General features: G+C 37.9%; 1 protein-coding gene across 7 annotated transcripts in view; it reads right to left on the minus strand.

The window, feature by feature from the left end:
* The window catches only part of LOC143254330 (histone-lysine N-methyltransferase MECOM-like), a 207551-nt gene that overhangs the window by 167110 nt on the left and 23038 nt on the right, over window positions 1-17403 (minus strand). For 3 of the 7 annotated variants that reach the window (XR_013030144.1, XR_013030138.1, XR_013030142.1), the window contains exon 2: window positions 16359-16528. The gene's annotated coding sequence lies outside the window, so the exon portion shown is untranslated. Of the gene's footprint in view, window positions 1-5602; window positions 5890-16358; window positions 16529-16664; window positions 16840-16864; window positions 16934-17403 lie in introns of those variants that run through there. The other 4 variants (XR_013030143.1, XR_013030141.1, XR_013030139.1 and 1 more) reach the window with 4 other exon arrangements.

Below are 17403 nucleotides of genomic sequence, written 5' to 3' on the forward strand. Positions count from 1 at the left end.
ATGATCAACTTTACTTCAGCCAAACAACAATACAACTGTCTAGAAACGTTTGGATCAAAACTCGTTAAGTTATAACAGTATTGTTAATACACAATTGGAACAACATTTCTTATTTGCTAGTTTTTATTTTATTCGCGAAAACCTGTAACTTCAAGGATACATATTTTAAGTTGGTCCATTTTGCGTACAGTACTGTACATCATCAACATTTGTTAGATCTACAACAACCACAATGAAACATTATTACATCCAAACAATTATACACCAAAAATAAATTGAGATATTCTATTGTTCGGTACATATTCGAAAGGTTTACCCCTTCACCTTAATTTGTTTCGTGTCGTGTTTTTGGTGATAATTTAACCTTGTTAAGGCAGATTTCTGAAGGAAATTTCGGTTTAAAATAAAGGTTGTCAGTGCGTTTGTTAAGTCACTTGTCTTCTCTCACTTCCATATGTATGAGGCCTGGCATGGCCAAGCGCGTAAGGCGTGCGACTCGTAATCTGAGGGTCGCGGGTTCGCGCCCGCGTCGCGCTAAACATGCTCGCCCTCCCAGCCGTGGGGGTGTATAATGTGACGGTCAATCCCACTATTCGTTGGTAAAAGAGTAGCCCAAGAGTTGGCGGTGGGTGGTGATGACTAGCTGCCTTCCCTCTAGTCTTAACTTAACACTAGTCCTTCCCTCTTAACACTGCTAAATTAGGGACGGCTAGCACAGATAGCCCTCGAGTAGCTTTGTGCGAAATTCCAAAACAAACCATATGTATGTTAAGTAATGAGTGTTTAAAATGGACTTCGAAATTAGACTTTGAGATCTTTACCCTAATGGTGACGTCTTTTCTCCGACACATTTTGGCATGGCTCCAGTGCAATACAATTTAACAGAACACCACTAGGAAAAGAACTTTTAGGTAATGGGGAAAAAAAAAACTTCAAATAAATTGTTCCATAATAAATTGACGCGACTACAATACATACATATGTATATATATCGCGGGTTCGAATCTCCGTCACACCAAACATGCTCGCAGTATCAACCGTGGGGGCGTTATAATGTGACGGTCAATCCCACTATTCGTTGATAAAAAGAGTAGCCCAAGAGTTGGCGGTGGGTGGTGACTAGATGCACTACCTCTAGTCTTACACTGCTAAATTAGGGACGGCTAACGCAGATAGCCCTCGAGTAGCTTTGCGCGAAATTCAAAACAAACAAACAGATAACTCTCGTGTAGCTTTGCGCGAAATTCAAAACAAACGAAACCATTGTTATTTTCAATCTTGTGCGTATAAGATCTAAGTTGTAAGTGTTATATTTTTCATATATAACTCAAGTTGTCAAGTTATAACAACCGTACATTTTATGAACACTCATATAGACGCACAGATTAATGGGATAATATGACACTTTATGTAATACTTTCCCTAGTAAACAGTAAGACGTTATAAATTACTTCTTGAGTTTGTTCGACCTTAACCTAATGACATTTTCAATATATTTTTTTGCGCATAAGTTTGTGAAACACTTTTAAGACATTTTATGAAATTTCAGTATAGAACTCTCCTGGCGGAGGTGATCGTAACTAAACTCCAAAACCAGTGACAAAAACCAAAAGTCCTGCGTACAAATGTTTGATATATTATTTGCATAAGATCGCTTTTTAAACAGGTACAAATGTTTGAAGCGTTAAAACATCGATTTATGTTTAATTGAGTTCTGAAAAAATATACATCCTTTTTTTCGGGAAGTAATTAATATTTTTTTAAATAGTGTTAAGAAATAAACAACCTGATTTCTGCGAGTTTTTCCAGTATGATTGTGAAAAGATATCGCTATATTGCTGTATACGTTACACTACTAAAGCTGCATGTTATATTAAAATTTGGTTAATGGGCCTTCCAACAAAACCTGCGTTGCATCTGAATACAGTACTATTCTTTTAAGACTCGTTCGGTTGCTCAATGACCTCGAGGTGTTTTAAAGTGCGTAAAATACACACGAAACCAGTGGGAATTGTAACATAATGGAGGACAGTAGTCGAATCTAGGCAGTTTTGGCTATACATGTACTAACAAAGCTTCAGGAGTTAAGAACAAACAGTGTTACAGATGATTTTACATTTGGTTTTCGTTGCTACTTTTATGTCTTGTTTTTATACCCGAAGTTTTCAGTTAGTCATGATCGCTTAGCAAGCTGTTTATTAAAGTTTGCTCTGCGTTCGTTCTCTACTAGAACCAGTAGATACACAAGGCCTTGGAACCCAGCAGGTAAAGCACGGCCCAGATCTGGTTGAAGACCTGTCTTTCTTCTACCGTTTCACTTCATTGGCTCGTTAGACCCACCCATATTTTTCGAATACTGGAACCTTTTATGGTTTATGGAATATTTTATTGGAGCCTCACTCACAACGTCGGAAAGATCCTTGTATTATGTATATGCCTTGTTATTGTTTAGTTTATAGCTACACAACAGGTTATCTGCACTCTGTCTTTCCACCGCGGAGAATTGAACCCCGGAACAGGCCTGATGAGACGGTGGGGGGGGTCATGGGGAGCTACAGTCCTTAGGCTAATTAGGGGCCCGGGTAAATATGTGATAAAGAATAATGTATTCTCATTTTCATAGTAGACGTAAGGAAAATTCGCAGTACTTCGGGAAATCGCTTTGCCTTAAAAAATGTGAATTCTCAACACATTTTACTTCCGCCCATCAAAAATATTCTTCATACACCCATGAATATATAAAGACTTTAAAAAGGGGCCCGGAGACATAACTGTCCCTGGAGCCCGAACTGCCTCTCGACGCCCCTGCTCTGGAAACTTACCTCTGGTGCACCGGAGGACGTGTAGACTTAGAATCAGATTAACAGCATCTCTTCTTCTTGCTCCCCCCAGTGGCTCAGCGGTACATCTGTGAACTTACAACGCTAAAAACCGGGTTTTGATACCCGTGGTGGGCAAAGCACAGATAGCCCATTGTGTAGCTTTGTGCTTAATTCAAAACAACAACTCTTCTTCTTTAGTTCTTCTTTCATGGATGGCCTGATGTGATGAGACATCACAACAACATTGATAACACTCATGGATGGCCTGATGTGATAAGACATCACAACAACATTGATAACACTCATGGATGGCCTGATGTGATAAGACATCACAACAACATTGATAACACTCATGGATGGCCTGATGTAATAAGACATCACAACAACACTGGGCCGATTCGAAAAGACATCATGATGCGTTTAATAATAATAATAATTGTACGCATATCATTCATTTTGTTTCAGGAATGTCGTGTGTAGTAAAACCGTGCCCGGCATGGCCAAATGTGTTAAGGCGTGCGACTCGTAATCTGAGGGTCGCGAGTTCGTATCCCCGTCGCACCAAACATGTTCGCCCTTCCAGCCGTGGGGGCGTTATAATGTGACGGTCAATCCCACTATTCGTTGGTAAAAGAGTAGCCCAAGAGTTGGCGGTGGGTGGTGATGACTAGCTGCCTTCCCTTTAGTTTTACACGGCTAACTTACGGACGACTAGCGCGATAGCCCTCGAGTAGCTTTGCGCAAAATTCAAAACAAACAAACTAACTAAAGCCATTTCATTTACATTTTGAGCCAACTAAATCGACTTAACGAATTGGGCTTGCCCCCCCCCTCCAATTATGTTAAAATCTAATCAAGACTCTTTAGTTCTTCTCCATACGAATCCCCAAGTGTTACAGCGAAACATATTAGGTTTGCAACACTAAAATCAGGGATGGACACACAGCAGATAGCCCAGTGTGACTCCGCTATAAGTAAACACTCACGCTCATTTACTCACAGATTCTTGTTCTTGTAATAATTCGAGAGCTGTAGATCAGTAGTCGTGTAATTTAATAAAGTGCTTAATAACCGATGAACCAATGCTGCAGTGAACGTTGACGCTTTCAATTATATTGTAGTCTGTTTCTTTGTTCAACAGTTTTCTTCCTTGTACTTAATTAATTGTCTTGGACCCGATACGTTTGTGGCCCTTATACTTGTCGGTTCAAAATAACAATTACATTAACATGCATTCATAATTTTCTCGCAAGGGGAACGAGCCACCATTCCAACTAACACGTGTGCTGTTGACGAACGTGTGAAATTGATTACCTTGCTACGTAAGACCTCGTGCTGCTGTAACGAAAGACACTTTGAACTGATTCTATAACACCTGCTAATCCGGATCAACCATAGTCTATTAGCTCATCGGTAAACCTGAGGGTTTATAATACTAAAATTCAAGGTTCCGAGCCTGCATGGAGCATAGCCCATTATGCAGTTTTGTGGAAAGACAGAAATACAAAAGAGATTGTTTTAGTTGTTGAGAAGTTGAAAAAATACAAATTTTACTGAAAAATAAAAACTTATACCTATTGTATAGATTATTTGTTTAAATAAATGACGCTGAACAAAACCAGTATTTTAATCTATTTCTCGGGTGAGACAGATATTCCGAACAATTTCCGCCGCTAATTAATAGTTTAACCTTTATATTCTGTGTGTATAATAACAATAATGTTATTATTATTGTTATGAGAATTTTGGCGTAATTTTTCAAAATGTTAAAAAGCTTTCATTAACAATAATATAGGTCTGGAATGATTACAAATGTACCTCATAATGTTATCGGCTTTTGTCCCTAATATAACATTATACACACACACACACACACACACACCTGACTGAACGTTAGGCCTACGTTGTACCCTTCTAAACAGCGGGCTGTAATCATATTGTGTTATGGAATGTGATTCATTTTCGAGCTAGCTCTTTTTAAGGCAACCAAATATTCGTAGTATATATATATATATATATATATATTGAAACAACTAGTTTATTATGTTATCCCTACTAAACAGTAAAAATAAATAGGTTCGGTTTTCATTTGGTTTATTATCATTGTGTCACAGTGGCTTTGCCAATGAAATACAATTTAGATTGGTTTCAGTTTGTTGTTTTATTCTTAGGAAACGAAATATTATTCCAACTGTATCCGCAACTTGTGTTGTTTATTTCTATGAACCATCCCTTCCCCCAGTGGCACAACTGCGGACTGACAACGCTAGAAACCGGGTTTGTTACCGGTGTTGGGCAGAATACAGATAGACCATTGTGTAATTTTTTTTGCATAATTTCAAACAAGTATTTTATAATTTCAAAAAAGAAAATTACAGTGAATCATTTAGGATGGTCTTATTTTCTTTGATGTATATCTACATGCTGTTTTAACAGGTCCGTCGTGAGTCTAGATGAGCCATGACCAGGTGGTTAGGGTGCTTAACTTTCAAGTTAAAGGTCACGGATTCGAATCCCCGTCCCACCAAACATGATCACCCTTGCAGGCGTTGTGGTGTTATAACGGTCAATCCCACTATTCGTTGATAAAAATAGTTGGCAGTGGATGGTGATGACTAACTGCATAAATTAGAGACAACTAGCGCAGATAGTCCTCGTGTAGCTTTGCGAGAAATTCAAAAAACAAACAAACCCTCACGAGCCAGTGGGGAACATTCTTTTTGAAATAAAACAAAAAACTATCCAATTCGTTTTTTTTATTTCAACTAAATTTTTGGACATGTTTATTGACTAAAAAGAAGGCATTTCCTGCACTCTTTTAGCGTTGGGACTGCTCATCACAATCTTGTCAGCCAAGCAGAAGAAACATGGAATTCTCAAAATGACAAGAGGTACTCAGAAACCGTTTAGAACCACCTTTTAGATATTGCGCAGCATGCTGAGTACAATATTATGTCTGTAACTGCTTTCAAAGTGCTCCTGTCTTCTCATCCCACTGCTGTCTATAGTGATGCTTTAACCTTCTCTATCACATCGCAGGTGAAATCGTTCGTATGTCAGTTGAAAGCTAAACAAAACAAAGATGATTGTAGAAGCATGACAGATTGGCAACTGCTTAATTAATGATTCTGAGAACATGACTGTATTGATATATACAAAATTCACTCTCAACGGATAAATCTTAGTACTAGCTGGTATGGAGACTTGGGGATGCTATATTTCATTTGAAACTTTATCATTTAACAAACGAAATCTTTTATCGAAAAGATACATCTAAAACCAGCCTCTTTGTGAGCTTCCGCATTAAACTTATTTTTAATATTCAACACATTGCAATGTTCCTCTTGTTAAAAATTATAGCGATAAAGTAAGAAAAGCGTGAAGACTCTTTGTCCTTTCTAGGTAAGGCTACTTCTTGACAGATTTTAACTTGTAAAAATGTCATAACAGAAACCGTGAGAAAATTTTAGATTGTGGTTTGTCAGCACAGGCCTGTGTTAGACTAATAAACACGGCCATGTTTGAAATATTTATGACTTTAAGGAGATATCGAGGCAAATATCGCTGATTCATTTTCTTAACTAGCCTAATCTCATCAGATTCTTATATTCCCTTGAGCAATATCACATTACTTCGTCCTGTGTTACGAGTTGTTACATATTCAAGCGAAGCTATTTGCGATTTTGATGGGAACAGGACCTACCCGTGCCAAGCCAATATAGAACCGTTTGCAGTTGCTATAGCATGTCTCTGTCTTTATCTCTTTGGTAGACAGCAATAAATCAGTCGGTAACTTCTTAAATTATCGGTAATACACTAAGCCTTGTTTAACTTCCGGCAGTCTATGTTGTGTAACGTACGTAACTTACGCAACTTGTCATTTGTTAATGTTTTTTTTATAGACTTCGAGATAACGCTAAAATTTTCACACCATCATGTGAATTATACTGAAGGTATCAATATTTATAAAATAGTCTTGACGAATGATCTGGAAACAGTTTGTCTTTCGAAACGAATAGTTTAATAAACAGTAAGATGGAACAATAAAAATACACCTATATTAAAGATTTTATATTGTATGGACTTGTTATACAGGGTGGCCCGTAAGTCCCTACCCATCCATACATCTTATGTATCCAGTGTATCTGTGTGCTGTCCCTCATTCTCGCTGCATAATATTATGCGACGCCATGTTTTGTGAGACATTTTCCTCAACATAGCAGGGGTTATTGTTCCAAATGTCTCGGTAACAGCTGCCTTCAACTCATCATTAGTGTTATTGAATATAATATAATAACATATTGATGGGTAGGGACTTACGGACCACCCTGTACATGTGTGTGTCTATAATTCCTACCACTTTAAATGTGTTTTATGTTATTGCTGTTTTGAATTTAAGCACGAAACTACACAATGAGCTATGTGTGCTCTGCCCCACAACAGGTATCTAAACCCGGATTCTACTATTGTAAGTCCGCAGATATTCCGCTGTGCCACTGGGGGGGGCCAAATTTTTTGAAAAAAAAAATCAATCTACAACAGCAGCAAAAAGAGAAAAAAAACATAATTTTTAAAGCGTTTACTCTCTCAGTCTCTTTTGTTTAATCGCTAGGTGGCAGTCATCACCTGTCGTAAGTCAGGAGAATGACGAAACGGTATACTCTGTTTTCTAGGCCCAGCGGTCTAAAGGTGCAAGTGCGATGAAACAAAACAAATAGGGGCAAGCTAGACAGCTGGTATCTGGTACAATGATTACTGGATCAGTCATCAAATACCAGCACGAATAATTCCAAGCAAAGAGGGAAAAATCAAATGGATAAACAGGAAATATTTGCGCGGTCAGTGAACAAATGAACGAAGTAAGAGTCGGCACGTTTAAGTATAAGCAATGCTCACAGTTTTTCTTTAGAAAATACGAAACCAAATTGAACAACCTTGGATAAAACGAAGGATACGAATCACTAGTTTACACGTTCCTTGTGCAATTAGACCGTGAGGAGGGTGGGTAGTGGATGAAAGATAAGGATTTTTGTAAAAAAATAATAATAATATTGGGTGGAATCGTATGTAAAAGGTGGATGGAAGGACTAGATTCTGTGCGGGTTGTTCCGCTTGACGAAATCGTGACGGAATTTTTTTTTTTTGGGGGAGTTACTTGTCTTTTGTTTGGCTGGTTTTTAATTTCGCGCAAAGCTGCACGAGGGCTATCTGCGCTAGCCGTCCCTAATTTAGTAGTGTAAGACTAGAGGGAAGGCAGCTAGTCATCACCGCCAACTCTTGGGTTGCTTTATTACCAACGAATAGTGAGACTGACCGTCACATTGTAATGTCCCTACAATTGAAAGGGCGAGCATGTTTGGTGCGACGGGGATTCAAATCCGCGGCCTTTAGATTATGAGTCGAGTGCCTGAACCACTTGGCCATGACGGGCCAGGGAACGTTGAACCAAGTTGTTTGTTAGATATAAATATAATTTGACAGCACTGTGAAACGTTTCTGAATGGAAAGAACCAGAAGTATTTGTTAAATGAATTATTTATTAGGATTGTGTAGAGGGATTAATTGGATTGTTTGTTAGGTGTATTTATATATAAACTGTGAGGATTGTGTAAAGGATCTGAATATAGGAACCATAATTCTGTTAAACACATGATTTAATGGAATCATGGAAGAGCTTCGGAATTGAGATTCGTGTGTCTCACTCGGCATTCCTCGGCCAATTCCGAAAACCCACCTGAAACCTTAGGTGTATAAAGTAGATGAATATGCAGTAATTCTCACGTTTATGCACCGTAGGAGACTGTATAAGTAGGTCCTCACAATCAGTAAAAATATGTGCATCGAATTTCAGAAGAATGGTTATACTTTTTTGAAGAATTCCTTCTCGCCAAGTTGTGAGTGTTGTGGGAGCAGCATACCAGAGGAAATCGAGAAATAACTAGTTAAGGCACTCGACTCATAATCTGAGGGTCGCGGGTTTGAATCCCCGTCACACCAAACATGCTCGCCCTTTCAGCCGTAGGTGCGTTATAATGTGACGGTCAATCCAACTATTTGTTGGTAAAAGAGTAGCCCAAGAGTTGGCGGTGGGTGGTGATAACTAGCTGCCTTCCCTCTAGTTTTACACGGCTAACTTAGAGACGACTAGCGCAGATAGCCGTCATGTAGCTTTGCGCGAAATTCAAACCAAACCAAATTCGATGTAGTTCTTGATAGAAGTGGTGGTGACAGAGCGAAGCAAGAGAAGGAGCACCATCGACAAACCCATAAAGGTCGGGGTTCACGGTTTACCTAAGGTCATGGAAGCTTTTGGGTTATGGTTTAATTTTTATGTATTCTCTTGCTTTTACTGAGAGTAATTTTCCTAATTTTTTATGCACTTGTATCGGACAGATTTAGATATAGAGATATTACCCTATAAGACTAACGTACGTATTGGATAATGGATTATATAAATTATTGCTAAATAGTCAGATTTATTATACCAGGACCTTGAACGTTAACTCTTCTAAAGAGGTATCTAACGTAATGATTAAGTTTTTTTAGAGAGACAGGAATGTGTAATTAAACAATGTATAAACATAGATTTTTTAAATGTAAATCTGGTAATATATTCTTTAACCCTACGCTAGAATGTATTTGTTCTTTTTAAAAGGTTAATTCTTATATTTTAAAACAGCATCACCAGCCTTGACTTTATTTTGTAGTGGTTGATGTATTAGTATATTTAGCTCCTTCGTGTATCCCAGTGTTGTATACTTTAAAATAATAACTGTGAAAATAAAATTTACTTAGTACCACAAAGAGCGCTTCTTGCATCTTGCCACAGAATACAAAGATGATACAATTCACGTCTTTATTTACTTATTTTACCAGTTGATTATTTATTTGTTTTTAACTAAGAATAACTGTAATCCGCTTCCACTTTATTAAATTAATTAATTATGTTTTTTTAATTATCTGAAATAAAAAGTAAGCGAGTGATGCTACAGGAGTAATCAGCACTGGACAGTGCAAATTATACCTGTAATAATAATTGCGCAATGCTTATAAATTGTTACGCTGGGTCGCTGCTGAACGCACTAAGCACTTCCGGCTGTGAAACAGTTATAGTTGTGACAGTCAGTCCCACTATTCGTTTAAAAGTAACCACGTAGGTGAGATGACTGACTGCCCTCCTTTTGGTCAGCATGTCTGAATGAACCTAATTGAGGTCTCTTAAACCGGCCGTTTATCCCAGATGTTGCACATGGTTACCACCCAACTTGAAAATGCTAGTACCTGAGAGTTTATTAACGCTTGTCGTTTCTTAGCCAATTACGTATTTACATAAAACTTGGCCGCTTTCTTCACGAGAGTGGCCATCCAGGTAATTAGCGCTCCTACTGTTTACTCCAGGACTTAACCGTTTTGTGTTACTATCAGATCCTTCTGTATTACAGATACTTTAATATAAACTGTTGGCGTTGTTTTCTTAGTTTAAATGACCTATCTTCATTTTTTCCGCTACGTGGAATCGAATCCCGTGTTTTAGGATTGTAAGTCCCTAACTTTACCGCTGCTCCACCAGAGGGACGAGATATTGTTATCCATTTTAACTTTAACTTGGATAATTGATTTGTTTACAAGTATTCTTGAAGACTGGCCTTAATTTGAACTGATAGACTGGACAGAGAGAAGAAACTAACTAGTCAATAGCACCTAGCAGCAACTCTGTTATGTCCGAATAGTAGGATTTGACCTTTACCCTTGTAACGTACTCATGGCCCCAAACTGCAGAGCGTGATTTGTTTTGCTATCATCGGGGAGGCGACGATATAGCAGTTGGGTCTGTGTCTGTGTTTCTGTGCGCATATCTCGAAAACTAACATACCGATATATGCGAAAAGTTTATGGAAAGTGGGAAGTCAAAATGGGAAAGCCCTCCTCAAATTTAGTCTGTATCCAGATTTTGGATCACCTTGAAGTTTTTGTTGTTTTGTTGTTGTTTTTTTTTATAATAAGACAGATAGGACAGTTTCGCGGTTTTAGGATCAAATTTCAACCATGTTTCATGGTCACATTGAGGTCGAGACTCTTTATCGCACTGCAGAAAACTGTTCGAATCCTTGTTCATTCTGGATCTGAGAAGGTTTTTTTCTGAGTTTTCGAATATGAAATTTGACGTTATTTAATATAGACTTGAGCAGTCTGGACAAGGGTATGAATATCTCTGAGGACTCTTGTTCTGCTGTAATGGGGCACTCGTATTTCTGTGCCACGTTTGGCCATGACCTAGGTATAGCAATCACCAAATTCTTAAGAATCACAGTTGTCGTCTCGTACCATAGTTCACCATGATTCCCAAGGGGTGCGAGGATGCCATGAGTTCAGGTACCTTTACTGATTTGAAAGGTAAACACTAAAAGGTAAGAACCACTGTTCTATTCATCCATGTTATCTTCTCTTGTGTACTAGTTTTCAAGTGTAGGATATCTAATTGAATAGTAGTGGTATATATTTAAACTTCTAATACCAAAGTTCATCTTCGTCCTTTCCCTTATGGCTTCAACATAACTTTGTACTCGGTACTCCGGCTATATAATTTTTATTTCGTCTTGTGACATCTGTCTTCTCTTGACCACTTTTAGTGTTAGCTCGTATTTATATAAAGCTACGACTCGTGCATAGCATGAGTTGTCTGAATCTTGTATGTTCAGTTTCCATAGTGATTTGAGAGTTCTGTTAGCTTACAGTTCCTGTTGCCTTTGTACCACAATTAACACTATCGTTTCTCGTTGTCGTCGACAATAAGTTGTATCAGGTTTACAGTGCAATTAAAAGTATAATCTTCGAAGATTGATTGGTTGAAGAGATATAAATCCAGTTATTTCAGATTATTTGTTGTTTGTTTAGTTCTCGTATTTGTTTGTTGTGCTTTCTAGCACGTTCTACAACGAAAAAATTCTGATATAGTTTAAGGCGTCGTTCATTCAACCAAGACTGTTTAAGCTGTTGCGAGAAAAGGCCCGAGTTGTACAGCGATAACCTAAAATAGAGCATTGCTTGTGATACTCAATGAATATGTTTACCTAATTAATCAGAAAAAAAATCAATTTTGATTCCAATTGTATCGGAAGCAAAAACAAACTTATAAACAAGGGGTTTTCAGACTTTCTGTATTATAATATCTGGACCCGTAAATCATATGCAAAGGAGACTCTGTTGCTGTTCGGAATGTCAGTAAGAAGGATTACAGAAATATCTGTAACAGCACGTGACAGATTCCTCACAGGTTTTACCATGTCTGATTGCAGTTGTACACGTGTAGTGAAGAATGCGTGTGTGTGTTTCCTTATAGCAAAGCCACGTCGGGCTATCTGCTGAGTCCACCGAGGAGAATTGAACCCCTGATTTTAGCGTTGTAAATCCCTAAGTTTACCACTACACCAGCATGGGGGACATAGTGAAGTAAAACGCAATAATGAAAACAGACATTATAAAAATAGAAGCCACACATTCAACATATTCGCGCCTACTTTTGTTTGGTTTGGTTTGTTTTGAATTTCACGCAAAGCTACTCGAGAGCTATCTGCGCTAGCCATCTCTAATTTAGCAGTATCTGCTGTGTTGTGTTTAAATCTTTACAATGCTCTACCAGTATCTACTTTGTGGTATTTTAGTCCTTACGTTGTTCTAGAGGAAAGGCAATTAGTCATCACCACTCACCGCCAACTCTTGGGCTACACTTTTACCAACGAATAGTGGGATTGACCGTAACATTATAACGCCCCCACGGCTGATAGGGTGAACATATTTGGTGCGACGGGAATTCGAACTCGCAACCTCGGATTACGAGTCGAGTGCTTTAACCACCTGGGCATGCCGAACCTGAACAGTATTAGAATAAAGGTTAATGGTTTGTTTTTGGAGGGCTATCTTCGCTAGCCGTTCCTAATTTAGCGGTGTAAGACTGGAGGTAAACAGCTAGTCATCACCACCCACCGCCAACTCTTGGACTACTCTTCTACCAACGAATAGTTGGATTGACCGTCACATTATAACGCCCCACGGCTGAAAGGGCAAGCATGTTTGGTGCGACCCCCGCGACCCTCAGATTACGAGTCTAACGCCTTAACCCACCTGGCCATGCTGGCCCCCTTAAAAACATAATGAGGGTCTCTAGTCCAGGTAACTATAAGGAATTGGTTTATTTCTTCTATAACATTTTCACAGGCTACATTCGCGATGACACAAGTTGTAGGCCTAAATTCGAAAACAAATTTTCGCCATAAACTCCGCAACTAAACGTACTTACGCAGCCCTAACTTCAAATATGACATTCAACTGCAAGACATGCGCCTAACTTAACAAACAGGTAACTCGTCGAGTGAGTGACGAGCAGTAATACATACACGAAAACTTTGTGACAGTGAAGTGACTGACCGTTCATTCTGTTATTGCTTCGCCAACAGCCTTAATTGTATTTATATCTAACGTACTCGTGTTTAAGGATATTTCACAAAGCTTATAGATCCTTAATATTCATGAATATTGTGCACTGCTTGACAGAATTATAACTGGTTTCGGTTTCAGTTTTATCGATGTGTCGTCGTGATTGTGACAGATTTTAGAGTCACTTGTGTTGTATTGGTGGTTGGGACAACGGAACTCGTCTTTATTTACAACGATTTTGATTGTTACACAGTGGACTATCTGTGCTGTATCCATCGCGATTATTAAAACCCGGTTTTTAACAACAAAAGGCTTTAGAGCTACTCCATCGGCGAGCATCTAACTTCGTTGTTCTGATTGCAAGAGATTTGGATTCTGTGATTTTCTGGCTAAATGGTCGTAACTGTATTAGGTGTTAGTTTCAGTTTTACTCTATACTTGCTAGTAATTTGAATAGAATTTCACTGTAGACCGGGTGAGTCCTACAGGTTAACGTGTCGGGTCAAGAGTCTATGGTTCTAACTCCGTTGGTTAAAATTGTTATTTAAAAACCAAACAACCATTCCACAATTTGGGGCTATGGATATATTACGTGAATGACAGTCGAATCTCACAATTCGATTGGAGCTGCCCAAACGCTTGCGGTAGATGCTGTTAACTAATATATCTTCCTTCTAGTATTGTCAGTTCAGAATTATGGACAGCTTGCACAAATCGCCCTTATTAACTTTGTGTGCATATCAGAAACCCACATCAAACCTGTTTAGTTCAGTCGTGACTGCGGAACATTTTAGGGCTCGCTTTTAATTGAACTGACGATTGTAATCGTGATTGTAAAAACTTTTAGTTTCATTTCGCTGGATACCTGATCGTGCGTGTGGTAGATGAGGGTTTTGGTTTTCGTTACAACGTAGTTTATCCAATGCTAGTGAATAAGTCAGATGCTGAAATTCTGAGCAAAAGTACTATCAACACAGTATTACCACAGTACTCACAACAGTATTACCACAGTACTTACAAAGGTATTACCACTGTACTGACAACAGTATTACCACAGTACTTAGAACAGTATTACCACTGTACTGACAACAGTATTACCACAGTACTCACAACACTATTACCACAGTACTTATAACAGTATTACCACAGTACTCACAACAGTATTACCACTGTACTGACAACAGTATTATCACAGTACTGACAACAGTGTTACCACAGTTCTTACAACAGTATTACCACAGTACTTACAACAGTATTACCACAGTACTTACAACAGTATTACCACTGTGCTGACAACAGTATTACCACAGTACTCACAACAGTATTACCACTGTACTGACAACAGTATTATCACAGTACTGACAACAGTGTTACCACAGTTCTTACAACAGTATTACCACAGTACTTACAACAGTATTACCACAGTTCTTACAACAGTATTACCACTGTGCTGACAACAGTATTACCACAGTACTCACAACAGTATTACCACTGTACTGACAACAGTATTACCACTGTACTCACAACAGTATTACCACAGTACTCACAACAGTATTACCACAGTACTCACAACAGTATTACCATAGTACTTACAACAGTATTACCACTGTACTGACAACAGTATTACCACAGTACTCACAACAGTATTACCACTGTACTTAGCAACAGTATTACCACAGTTCTTACAACAGTATTACCACAGTACTTACAAGAGTATTACCACTGTACTGACAATAGTATTACCACAGTACTTATAACAGTATTACCACTGTACTGACAACAGTATTACCACAGTACTCACAACAGTATTACCACTGTACTTACAACAGTATTACCACTGTACTCACAACAGTATTATCACAGTACTCACAACAGTATTACCACAGTACTCACAACAGTATTACCACAGTACTCACAACAGTATTACCACTGTACTTACAACAGTATTACCACAGTTCTTACAACAGTATTACCACTGTGCTGACAACAGTATTACCACAGTACTCACAACAGTATTACCACTGTACTGACAACAGTATTACCACTGTACTCACAAAAGTATTACCACAGTACTCACAACAGTATTACCACAGTACTCACAACAGTATTACCATAGTACTTACAACAGTATTACCACTGTACTGACAACAGTATTACCACAGTACTCACAACAGTATTACCACTGTACTTACAACAGTATTACCACAGTTCTTACAACAGTATTACCACAGTACTTACAACAGTATTACCACTGTACTGACAATAGTATTACCACAGTACTTATAACAGTATTACCACAGTACTCACAACAGTATTACCACTGTACTGACAATAGTATTACCACAGTACTTATAACAGTATTACCACAGTACTTACAACAGTATTACTACAGTACTTACAACAGTATTACCACTGTACTGACAACAGTATTATCACAGTACTCACAACAGTATTACCACTGTACTGACAACAGTATTACCACAGTTCTTACAACAGTATTACCACAGTACTTACAACAGTATTACCACTGTACTGACAATAGTATTACCACAGTACTTATAACAGTATTACCACTGTACTGACAACAGTATTACCACAGTTCTTATAACAGTATTACCACAGTACTCACAACAGTATTACCACTGTACTGACAACAGTATTATCACAGTACTGACAACAGTGTTACCACAGTTCTTACAACAGTATTACCACAGTACTTACAACAGTATTACCACAGTACTTACAACAGTATTACCACTGTACTGACAACAGTATTACCACAGTACTCACAACAGTATTACCACAGTACTCACAACAGTATTACCATAGTACTTACAACAGTATTACCACTGTACTGACAACAGTATTATCACAGTACTGACAACAGTATTACCACTGTACTCACAACAGTATTATCATAGTACTCACAACAGTATTACCACAGTACTGACAACAGTATTACTGCAGCAAACTAATGATTTTTTTATTGAACTATTTTCTTTAATATTAAATTTCACATATTACTAAATAACATAGGCGAGGTGTTTTTTTCGCAATCTGAGGGTCGCGGGTTCGAATCCCCGTCCCACCAAATATGCTCACCTTTCAGCTGTGGGGACGTTATAACTTGTCGATCAGTCCAACTATTCGTCGGTAGAAGAATAGCCCAAGAGTTTGACGATGGGTGGTGATGACTAGCTGCCTTCTCTCTGGTCTTTCACTGATAAATTATGGACGGCTTGTGCAGATAGCTCTCGTGCAGCTAACAAGCTCTGTGCGAAATTCAAAACAAACTAAATACATATTTTTTCGAATATTATCATCGGCATATATATATATATATATTGTAATTTTTAATAACATTTAAATAACAATATCATTTAATAGTTTCATTTTGAATTTATTTACCTACTAGTTATATTACAGGTTCGCGCCAGTCATTCAAATGCCATATTTGTTCAAAATACAAATGTTATTCATTATAAAAACTGTAAATTTCTAATATAGCGATAACAATATTTTGAAGAATAATATTGATACGAAATTTCACAAGTATGGCAATAATTTCTTCTGTGTTCGTATTATTGCGCAAGAATGATGAAACGTACCACGTGCACTATTCGTAGGAATTGTTAAAGTAGGCCTGTGTTTTCCCCAATTTCTTCAAGTTGCAAAACCTTTATTATTTTATATGCATGTAAAATAGCCTTATATTATTTAATTCCCAAAACTTTCTACCGAAAAATTGTTATAAACAGTGTATTGGTTAATTAAGACTGAATTTGACGCTTAAGCACGTGATTGGTTGTAATTCGTTGTTTGCTTTTGTTTTGACATATCATCAGATGGTCTTTACCAACGAAAATCACGCTGTGGAAATTTTAACTACTGTTGGTTAACAATACGGAGTAGGCGTGGTATATTTAATGTCGTAATAATAATGGCAAAACTTTTATTTTTTCCTGACGGTTTTACCAAAGGTAAATTTTATTAGAAAAGACACGTACGTGGTAATTCTCTGTTTTGCTTTTGTAAGTATGTTTAACTGATTTCTGTACTCTTCCCGTATACGTGCTTGACTCCTCACGAAATGTAAACGAATAAAAAAAATATGAAGAGATCTATGGATGCTTCAAAAATGGGATAT

The sequence above is a fragment of the Tachypleus tridentatus genome, chromosome 6 (genome assembly GCF_004210375.1).
Source record: "Tachypleus tridentatus isolate NWPU-2018 chromosome 6, ASM421037v1, whole genome shotgun sequence".
Classification (NCBI taxonomy): domain Eukaryota; kingdom Metazoa; phylum Arthropoda; class Merostomata; order Xiphosura; family Limulidae; genus Tachypleus; species Tachypleus tridentatus.